The sequence below is a fragment of the Dipodomys spectabilis genome, unplaced genomic scaffold (genome assembly GCF_019054845.1).
Source record: "Dipodomys spectabilis isolate Male_0828 unplaced genomic scaffold, ASM1905484v1 ptg000086l, whole genome shotgun sequence".
Lineage (NCBI taxonomy): Eukaryota > Metazoa > Chordata > Mammalia > Rodentia > Heteromyidae > Dipodomys > Dipodomys spectabilis.
The window spans coordinates 1,199,780-1,211,975 of record NW_024870763.1 but is presented as its reverse complement, the minus strand read 5'-3'; the positions used below and the strand labels follow the sequence as shown (position 1 = coordinate 1,211,975).

Below are 12,196 nucleotides of genomic sequence, written 5' to 3'. Positions count from 1 at the left end.
ATGGATGATTTAACTCTATTCTTTTCCATACATCTTGCTGAGCAAATGCAAGACCAAGAGAAAAATAATCTATTGAAATATTTTTGCAAAGTATAACTTCACTGATCCTGATATGGTATCTAAGGAGAGTCCTAAGAGAGAACATAAAAGTGGAATATACTTTGGTTTCCTCTAAGCATCTTGTTAGCAAAATATATCTTTGAGGTTAGAAGTGATTGAACCAAAAATTAGTGGAGTACTTATTTTTGTGACACTTTAGACACAAGAAGACTTTCAAGGTAAAGAAAAAAAGTATAGCTAAATATTTGTGATCACAACTTCTTGGACTGGTTTTGTGGAGACAAAGTTTTACATTAGAGTTTGTCCTCATTAACATAGATGTTGGTTTTTTGTGGCAACCAAATGCAACGGTGAAGTTTAATGGACTCTCTTAGACAAGTAAATAGCATGATAGAAAAAATGGCAAATAATATTTAGTAAATTAGTTTGGTTAATTACTTTGTCAGAACAAAGAATGAAAGATATAATTCAAAATCACTTGACTTAAAAGTTTGACGAAAGAGTAGTGAAGAGAGATGAAAGAAAACATAGAGGACTTTTCTGTCTCCAGTGGAGTAATGGGTTCTTGATCTTGTTTCTTCCATTCTATCTTCACAAGCTATCAAGGATGGCTGAGGACTGGATTATCCATTGCAGACAAAGAGAACTCACAGAAAAAAATATTTGCAGCAGATGTAGGTGATTCTTAACCTTAGACAATCTATTTAAATCTGTTCAAAATTCTCTGCTACCCAAAACTGCCCTCTTTGAACAGCTTTGTTTGCTTTTCCCAACACTACCCTTCATTGACTATTTAAAATTTTGAGAGGTCACATTCATCCTCTCTAGAGATTGCTGTTTGGTTGTGATTTTTGTGTGTTTTTGTATTTTGTTGTGTTTTCTAACTAAATTACAAAAGGTTTTGCAAGTGTATTACAAAAAATATGTCCATCTAATTGTCCAATGCTCCTTGATCAGAGTGACTCCTTCTATCATTCTCAACCAACCCCTTCTCCAAGATTTATTTCAGATTTACCACTTCCTTTATCACATGTGTACATTGAGTATTCTAGCTGTGCATGCCCCTTGTTCCATTTTTCATTCATTCTATGCCTTTACTATTATTCCTCTCTGGTTTCAACTTCCTGATAGTCATTCTGTTAAACTGTCTGTTAATATTTTGAAAGGTTTATATACATTCCACGGAGTTTCAATCCTGCATATACTTGAACTGATGTCAGCTTATATTTCCATAATTCATTCATCTGCAATAACAATTTGCAAGACTGGAGATGTGAAGCACCTAGACATGATTTTATTCTCATCCATTTGGAAGATTAATCTTTAGTCAACAAGAAAGTTTAAATATGGCTTAGAATATATTCCTAACTACCAAATTTTATAAATGGCTTTGTAAAAAGTTTTGTGATTATTTTATTTTACATGGGATAATATTTTCTACTACCTATAAGTTTTAGAAAAAGAAGAAAACCACGATTTACTACTATAGAGGAATATGGTAGAAACAGAAGACAGATTTTATGTTTGTCACATCTCTGATGAGTACCCATATTCATGACTTTAAGTCATATTTCTTACTATGTTAGATAGATAGGGAAAACATAAAACAACATATGATAAGGCATCTATTTGTGACTTTTCAAAATGTACCTTATTAAGTGATGAAACTTACTTTATTAGCTAGTTTTTGGGTTTGTATTATGGGAGGTTGTTCTATTTGACACATTTCTGGAAGGCACCTACTGAACAACACAAATGGTGGGTGGTACTATTTCTACACTTTAATGAATGGTTGAACCTGCTTGGCATTAGTGCTGGATAAATAAATCAACTCTATTGTAATTTGCACCCTAAACTTGAAAATTTTGTAATGTCACTATCGTCTACTTGTCAAATGTTATTTTGGTGAATGTGATTTTTAAAAGATTATTTCAAAAGGAATCTGTTTTCAGGAGATTAAATGTAGGTTGTCATTTGTTTGTGAATGATAACATTTTTATACAACAGAACCAAGTTTTACTGAAGTACCAGTATTTTGAAGCATTAACGATATTCTCAATTAATGTTTTTGTGAATTATATTTGACCTGAAGTCAAGTTTTCCTAGCCTTGGTAGACTAATTATGGATCTATCGTTCTAGGAACTAATTTTTTGGCCTACTTATGCTGGACAGAAATCTTTCAGTAATCATCAGAAGAGGGGTATTAAAAATAATTTTGTGACATTTGTGATCTTGGTCACACATATGGGCTGGTCATTTGTTTGAAAGTTTGAATTACTGTACTTTCAGATTTTGTGATCTCATCTTTCATTTTAAGTTGCACTGCATTTCACAATTGCAAACTGCTAATTCCGGTGTCATAAGGAATTGAGATGGATTTTCAATTACTTTCTGTTGACATGTTTCATGAGTCTAGGTGAGAAATCTTGCCCTTGTTATCTGATGAAGCAGATAACTGGGACCTGGGATCCTAGGTCCCATGGGTCCTGCAGAAGAGTAATACATTTTAGATATCATATCATAAAATTTGGGTATAATCAGTAGGAAGGCTTCCGAAATTGGAGAAAAATATTTTGGAATCAGTGAGTTAAAACAATAAACAGAGCAGCAGAGTAAAGTCCCTTATAGATTAGAGGAAAACAACAATTTTTTTTACAATGTGAATTCAGAAGACCAAGAACACTTAGAAGGTATCAAAAGTTTATACCAAAGACATTGCATTGATACTTTTTATATTCAAATGTACATTCTAAACCTTATTATTTATATTCCAATCTATTTATTGTAATAAATATCTATTTATTTGTCAAATTATCAATTAATTCTAGTAAGTTTCACTGTGTGAAATAAAATATTAGCACGTATAAAGATAAAATATGTAACTATATATAATATAAGAAAAAGGCACATGTTTTTCAATGTATTGTTGTGGTTAGGGTATCAAAGGCAACTGTGTTTTAAAGTATTATTCCATTATTTCTACCTCAGTGTTGGTAGAGTTGGACCTAAAGCTTTACCATTTGTAGATATACAGCCTAGACTCAAGAGGAAACAATGTGATAAACATTACCAATTTCAGGCCTAATATCAAGGAGAAACATATAGACTTCTCTTGTAACTATGAAAATATTGGGTGAAAGAAAGGCAGTAGTGTAAATTCCTGCCTGGTTGGATGGTAGACTGGCCAGGACATTAGGTAATCATGCATGTCAAAACTTTTTCACCTTCTTGGCTTTAGCTACTTTTGAAATATTAGGTATAAGAAACAATTATATTTTGATAAAATACCTTCTATTCTAAACGATTCTGTCTTAATTGTTCATCTCTCTATGATCCTTTTTAACTAAGATTAGTTTTGTTCCAGTAAGACAATCTATGCTGTCAGGGTAAGATATTCTGGTTGGTCTGTTGCTACATGGAAGAAGAGTAAAGGGTCAGGTAGACATTTGTGCCAGTAAGACCTCATTTAGGAATTTTAAGCTGCAGAAGTTTAGAAGGAGCTCTTAAGCAAGGCTTGCTTTGAATCCATTAGCTCCACAAAGCTAACTCAGTTGATAAATAAGTACTTGAAAAGCTATCACCTTTGTACCTAGCTATAAAGGCTTCAAAGTATGATCAAATTTAAAATGAAAAAGACTTAAAATAGTCATTGACAAAAAAATTGCAAATGTGAGCAATCGACCAAACAATATGTTTTTTCCAATATACACAGAATTTTAGAGAAGTAAGATCAATAGCATTTTTAGGAACAATAAGGTTTCCTGGTTACAAAAAGTCAACTAAGGATATATGCCTTTATAAAGATTGCATCATTAACTACTTAACTTTACAGGATACTACATGCTTCAGCAGCACATTTACCCAAATTACAACAATATAGAGATTATCATGGCACTTGCACAAGGATGATATGAAAATTTGTGAAGTATTCCATATTTTTCATTCTTCAGATGTAAGAAATGAAAAACAGTTATTAAAAAATTGATTACAAAAATACAAGTCATTATGTCAAAAATGAACTTTACAACTTTGGTGCGGGGAGGGAGCTAGTGAGGAGGATTGAGTGGGGGGGGCAGAGGGAGGATGGGAAGGGATGGGAAGGGGAAACAAAGGAGGAGGCTACAATGCTTGATAAGAAATTTACTCATTATCTTGCCAATGTAATTGTAACCCCTCCGTACAGCATTTTCACAATAAAAAACTAAAAAAATACAAATGTAACAACACATATAATTCATTGAACTGAAAGTTAGTTAGACATCAGTGTATTAAATCCTCACCTTAGAAAGGCCTTTATATAGCATAATCTTTAAAAAACTTTTGAAAGTAGATAACATTGTCATTTTATCCCAAAGAAGTAAAATACTATAAGGACTTAGGTAAAAAAGGAATCTTAAACTTTTTCTATATGGAATGCTATCTGAAATAACACATTTATTAATGAACCTATATATTATAAAACAATGTAGAATTCAAAGTATTATATCTAGGAGAGAATGAAATAGATTATGGACATTATACAAACAAAATACAGATTATTTTAAAATATACTTTTTTCAGACAAGCATCAGAAATATTTTCAGTTTCTGTACTACTCATTTCAACAGATAAGTTAAAATGATTTCTGATTTAAAAAATCACAAACTCTGCAGAAATCATTATAGATGTATACAAACAACTCTTGAATACAATTAGACATCAAAGTCAGGCAATTCACTTGAAGAATACCATTGAATCCATGAATTTTTAAAGTAAGATATTGCCGTTGCTCTGTATTGTGAAAATATTTTGTACAGACACAAAGATGGATTGGCATTTTTGAAAATTAAGAAACTTAACCAAACCATTATGACTTAGGAGAACAATTTTTACAGCCTTCCATAACTTCAACGAGGTAGTTATACGTATTTATTCTTTTGGCAATATTAAATGCAGTTTCTTTAAAGTTGTGCTTCAGACCTTGTTTGATATAATGCTTCAATAGAAGGAGATGGAGCACATCTTTGCTATTTCTTTTCCAAGAAGCAAGATGCAAGGGGGTTAAGAGAACTTTAGTTTGGGCATTGGTATCTACATAGTGATGAACTAAGAAAGAATCCACTCTTGTATTATTCAACATATAAGCACTGAGCAGGGGTGTCCAGCCATTCACAGTAATTGCATGAATATCTGCCTTGAGCCACCAACTCATGTAGGATTCCTGATGAAGAGAGGTATACTCATCATCATCCCTAGTATTCACATGAGTGGCCTTTTTGGAAAGTAGTCTCTGCACTGTAGTAAGCCGATTACTTTCAGCAGCCCACAGAAAAATTTGCTTGAATACGTCTCCACTTTTTTTTGCAAATGATACCATTCCTCACTTTTTTATCTTGTTCCTTGTCTTCATCAGAATTGCCTAACCAGAGACACTGAGTACCAGTGGGAATCAGGTACACATGTATTCCCCAATAGTTCACGTTGGTTGAACTGCTCAGAAAAATCCAGTGAATTTTCTACATCTGTTATTTCACCATGATTTTTTTCTCTTTCTCCATTTTTACTATTTGAAATTATTCTAACTGGAGAGTAGGGAATTGATAGAGAGCAGAGGAAATGTTTTCCTCCATATTGAAAGGTACAGACTGAAAATGAGGACCAGTGGTGTCTTCATGTGCAGCTTATTCTAGGAATGAGAAAATATGAAATAATGCCTTCTATGTAAATGATTTGGGGAATGGCAGAGCAGAAAGTGAAATGATGCAACCAAAAATATAAAAGCAAGATAAATTAGGATAATTATGGAGCAGTCATAATATCTATGAGAACCATGAAAGGGAGAGAGGAAGAGAGAGACAGATGTGCAATGACCTAGCTAGCCACAAAATCCAGGCCTCGGATCAATTTATAGAGAAAACAATTTTATTTTTTAAAAGAGATGGAAATAGAATTTATGTATTTACTTGAAATTAGTAAATACACTTTTAATAGCCTACATAAAGAGACATAGCTTTGACCAAATTACAGACAAGGATCTAAATCCCTGATAATTCTAGTAACAGATCTGACTGAAATCAGTTGAATATCACTTTTCCTGTAGAGTGAAGGAATAGGTCCAGGCTAGGAAAGCAGCTAGAGAAGGCAGACCGATTGTATCTGGGACAAAACTTTGTGGAAAATGGTATCAAGGATTAATTACTAGTGATCCACTTGCACTGGAAGTGTGAATCTGAACTATTGCTTGCTGATTATGACCTATTGCTTTAATCATTATATGTTCCAAGAAGAAAAGGTAAGATTTAATTGATAGCAAAGGATTAGTAATACACTTTGACTTCTCATTAAGGACCTTCAACCATCAAAATCACATGAAGTCAATAGACAGGCCTACTTTTTTAGATGAAAACAGGTGTCTTTAAAAACAAGGTAATTAAGTATTCCTACAAAAGACTTTTTTTTACTAATGCATTATACAGTTTTTTTCTAATGTTGGGTAACAAATAATGGATCTATTAGAAAACTCTTAGAGCTCATGTGTTCAATAGTGAGTTTTCTTATATCATGGTATTTTTTGTTCATGGTTTTAAGAAGAAATTTACTAGCTTAAATTTCTGACAGGACAATATCATCACTGTACAACTTGCTTCTATACTCTAAGTTTTAAATTACTATCTAAGTATGTGCATTAGATACCTATAGAGGAAAATCTAGAAGCCACACTGGTGGCTCATGTGTTTATCCTAGCGAATCAGAAAGATGAAATCTGAGGATTGTGGTTTGAAACCATACCAAGCAAAAAACATCCATTAGATTCTGATTTGAAAGTAACCAGCAAAAGCTAGAAATGGAGCTGTGGGACAAGCAGTAAAATTCTAGGCTTGAGAAAACTAAAACAAAAAAACAACAAATTCTGGGACAGAACCAGGTCCTAAATTCAAGGCTAGTATTAGCACAAAACAAATGAATGAATGAATGAATTAAAATAAATTAAGTGGTCACATGTGGCGAGGCAAGTAAAATGTAACACCCATGGTGACTGGATTGTGTATTATTTTGTAATAAGGCAAATTAATGTTTGTCCAAATCACTAATATTTTATTTGTACTTTTTTGTATTAAACCCTGAATTTAGCATGCATATATATGTGTGTACATGTGCACACATGTGTGTATGTGTATATGTGTGAGTGTGCTGTTGCAATGTTTCTTGCCAATGTGGACAGGGTGAGGCTGAAAAGAGCTAACTGTGTTGCAATGCTTTTATTTATCAGTGTTTTGTCATGTCATTTCTGTGGAGCCACTCTTCTGTACATTTTATTTTCAAATAATAACATCATCATAATCAAAGCATATACATTAAGTTAGATAAAAGAGACCAATTTCAGCTCTTATTATATGTTAGGTAAGAAGATGCAGATATAATTAGGTAGTAAGTTAGTGCTATAAGATGACTGTCAGTACAAAATATGTATTTGACCTCTTAAATTCGTCATACTTTTAAGATATACTCATGGAGTGAGTTTGACCTACTTGACCAAACAGGTATTACTCTTGGGTTATTCCCATGAAACACAAGGTGGATAAACTCTTTCCAGATTTCTGTTGAAAATAACTTTCTTTGTAACATCATATCTATTCTCACTAAGATAATCAACACTGTATTTATTAGGTTTGAATATCCTATCAAATTGACTGAAAATCAGTATTGTGGATATGCTTGTTAGATATACCTTTCAAAAACAGACAAACAAAAAGCCTGTGTCACCTCCAGATTGTGGATGCATTTGAAGTTGTTTTGTACATGCAATTGGATCTTCACTAATGGCTCTTTTGTGGGAGTAACTATCACAACTTTAACAAATAAGGCTTTTCGAATATCTTTTCCAATATACATAACAACCCAAAGCGAGTCTTGCAATTTCTGAAAGGCCTTTGAATATTTCAGTATTATTTCAGTTCATTGACTATAGAGCTAAAGACATTTCTGAAATAAATATTGTTAAGATCTGAAGATGTAAGTGGGTATATAGGCTTTTTTATCTATCATTTTATGAAAACCCAGTTTTTATGAAAGTAAATGAAATTGAATAAAAGTGAATTTGGTAAGCTAATTATTAGTATAATTTTGTTTTCTAGTAACAGTTTTTTGAATGTAGATGATGCAGTTAAATTATTTCCTTTGTGGCTCTGTACTTCAGTTAGTTTCATACTCTTTATAATTATAAGAGCGAATTTGTAGAAAAATAAAGGTATTTGAAAATGATTAGGATTAATCTTGTGTTTTGTGTCCTACTTTCAAGAAAATGAGTTGTTTTCAAGTGTTAATATTTTATGATTGAATCTTCAGTAACACAAGAAATTTTGAAAAATGTGCAGTAGTATTGATGTCTTTTTAAACCAATTGTATTCACAAGTTGGAGAGTCTTTAATTGATGCTTAGGTCTTGGTGTCTATGATTTTTAACCTCTCGTTCCTAACATTAATGATAGTTAAGACTGCATTTTTGGGTATATGAAAGGTAAAATATTTATCTGGGGTCAAAGGTGATTTTTATATCAGTCTTGCTTTAATAGCATTTTAAAGTACTACATTTCTCTCAAAATGTTGGGTATAAAAAGTAATCAAAATACTTCTAATGGTAAACAACTTATCTGAGCTACAATGTCGAAATGATTGGTCTATAGACCTGCAGTCTGTTTCCATCAGGAATTGGGGAGGTTATTCTTTCAGTATGATTGTGTTAAACAGAGATGAGGGTCCCCAGGCAATGCAGTGTTGTCATGGGATAGAATATGATTTCTAAAATTTTGAGCTAGAAATCAAGAATGTTATAGTTTAGCAGTTCCTTTCTCCAGGGAGGTATAAATCGATTATGAACTTGGAGTTTTCATATTACAGTTACTTATTTCCTTTTTTTCTTTTTTTTTTGGTTGGTCATGGCGCTTGAACTCTGGGCTTGGGTACTGTGCCTGTGTTCTTTCGCTCAAGTTGATCACTGTACCACTTCAGCTACAGTGCCACTTCTGGTTTACTAGCTGTTTATTATAGATAAGAATCGCTCAGACTATCCTGCCTGGGCTGGCTTTGAACTGCATTCCTCAGATCTCAGCCTCATGAGTAGTTAGGGTTACAGGTGGAGCCACCGGCATCCCACTTAGTTTCCTATTTTCTAAAAAAGATAAAGTGAAATATCATTAGAATGTGGACAATAATTCTGGGAAATTTTCCTAGAATTAGTGGACTAAGTGCTGGTATTTTAGTCATAAATTAGAATGAAGTTATTTGATACGGTGGGAATGGGGCGCAGGCTACGATTTACCATTTGTGCAATTTTGTACTAGTAATTCCAACTCTGAAAACTTCAATATCATCATCTCAGAATTAGAAATGGAAGTAGTTCTACTTTATGGGATTATTGTGAGGATTAAATTAGATACCATGGGTAACGTACTTGGAAAAACAATCAGCATTTGATCCTTTCTCCCTGTTATTTTATTATGTGATGAATTCTAACATTTTTACTGTGATTTTTATATTGTGTCTCTTTAGGATACGCAATGTCATGTATTGACATTCATTTTGTTGGTCACTTTTATGTCATTTTGAGGAAAAAAACTGCAAAGAAAATTTCTGAGAAGGAAACTATTATTTTGACTCATGGTTTAAGAGAACACAGTTTAAGATTCAAATGTCTCCATTGTTTTTTTTTGGGGGGGGGGCGGTCCTGTCGTGGGTCCAGAACGCTGGGCCTGGGAGCTGTTCCTTAGCTCTTCAGCTCAAGGCTAGCTCTCTACCACTTGAACCACAGCGCCACTTCCGGCTTTTTACATTTTGCTTATGTGGTGCTGAGGGATCGAACCCAGGGCCTTAGGCATGTAAGGCAAGCTCTTTACCACTGAGCCACCTTCCCAGCCACGATTCCATTGTTTTTAGTTATATTTTTATTAAATAGTCGTATGAAGGAATTTCCATTCAATAAATCAGTTTATAAGTACAATGGATCTTTACATAACTTTCCCACACCCTTCCAAACCTCACCCCACTTTCATTTCTTCTAGTGTCTGCATTGAATATTATACATTCCCTCTCTTCGTCCATAATTCTCTTTATTCCTTCCCTTTGACTTTCTCATATCTGCCAAATGATAGCTTCTTGGTGTTCATTTTGTTGGAATGAATGTTCAATTTTATAAGAAATTACACCTTTTAAATACTCTTCTGCAATACTATTGTGTAAACTTGCATAAAGACCTATGTTCCAAATACACGACAGAACATGGGTCCTTTGTGTGTCTGGCTCTGACTTAATTTACTTAACATATTTTTAGATCTATCTATTTCTTTGCAAATTATGTAACAGTCTTCATAATGGATGGGTGCAATCCAATTGTGTATATGTGCCACACTTTCTCCAACCATTCCTCCACCATAAGGCTTCTGGGCTGTTTTCATAACTTGGCTACAGTAAATAGTGCAGCAGTGAACATGGTTGTGAAAGTGATTTTACTGTATCTTTAGGAAGAATTCGTCACTATCTTTCTGGGAGCAATCCTCTAAGCAATTTTCCAGAATAAGCACATCCCTCCTTTCATCTCCATCACAACTTTTTGCAAGTCCTCAAAAACATACTACACCCTACAGGTCTCAATAAGCTAAAACCACACTGTGCAATACATTTTTTTCATGATTGTACACATAATTTAGTAAGAACCTTCTATGTACTTTTCTAATTTGGGAATGAGGGACATGACAATAGAGGAAAAGTAAGATAAATTCAATTTAATTAGCTATTATCATATTTAAAAACATTTTCAGCTCTAACTCATAGCCTCACTTACTATTATTTTAATCATTTTTTGATTACTTCATCAATCCCCTAAATTATAACAGGTGCATTAAATACAAAAGCAAAAATTGTGGTTTGGTTTTGACACTCATGTGTGAGGATGCACAATATGGGCAAATAGAGAGATTGGAATTAATACCCATTACCCATTTTGTTAAATTAAGATGGTTTTCCCAAACTGATTCTCGCAATTCATATTCCATTCAACAACAAGAAACATGTGACAATTCCCTTTGTTTTCCTCATTAATAACTTTTGTTTCTATTTTATTTTACAACAAAGGTTGTTTTTTCATAAATCTACTGTAGATACAAAGATACGTTAAAATACTTCTATCTTTATGCATTGATATACACACACACACATCTGTTACACAGGTTGTAATGATAATTTATAACTTCTGTAACTGTATGATTTACTAAATTATTTAAAAAATAGACAGCTTATGCCTGGAATCTTGATTACTCAGGAGGATGAGATCTGACGATCCTGATTTGAAGCCATCTTGGGCAAGTAAGTCCATGAGACTATTATCTCCAAACAACGAACCAAAAATCAGAATTGGAACTGTGGCTCAAAGTAGTAGAGTGGTAGCCTTGAGAGAAAAAGGTCAGGGACATCACACAGACTCTTAGTTCAAGAACTATAATCTAGCCAAAAAATCTAATTTACACCTGTGTAAGTAGAGTATTTCCATCACCCAAATGCACATCCATGCTCATTTGCAAGATAACTCTGTTATGTCTGGAGTACCACACAACATTATAGCTTAAGTAGAAAGGATCACAACATGGGTTCACTCTATCTCTCTCATGGGTTTTTTCTCCACTGAAATACTCAAATCTTACAATCATTCCAATTATTTAAAGTCATAGCTTTTTTCTTCAATAACCATAATATAGTTTGCATTGAGTGTCTTGTATCTCCTAAATGGGTGTTCTTACCCTTTTGTCATGCCCCCAGCCCTAAATTAGTCTGATTATTTTTCAAATAGAATCGGGCTTCCTTCTTGTGTATGATCTTGGGCTCAGTCCACTTTATGTTATTCTTCCTGGAATTTAGAATAACAAGTGCATGGCATTGTGTACAGATCTTTCTGTCCAGTCTAAGTTTTAACCACTGTCCTCACAACAGTAGACTCCCATGTAGTCAGGATTTTCAAAAGCTTATCATAGCTGATTTTTTTAAAAATCTTTGCATTTCTTGCAGGTTTTTGAGTACTGAATTAATTTGTGTTTTCTTGGGTTGTTTTGTTCATTTGAATGTATGTGTTGAGTTGTTCCAAACTTTCCTTTTGTTTCTTTCACTAACG

The 12,196-nt window shown here is 33.4% G+C and overlaps 1 pseudogene; it reads left to right on the top strand.

The window, feature by feature from the left end:
- The first annotated feature begins 3,901 nt into the window (after nucleotides 1-3,901).
- Nucleotides 3,902-4,001, top strand: LOC122111708 (annotated as a pseudogene).
- The last annotated feature ends 8,195 nt before the right edge of the window (nucleotides 4,002-12,196 follow it).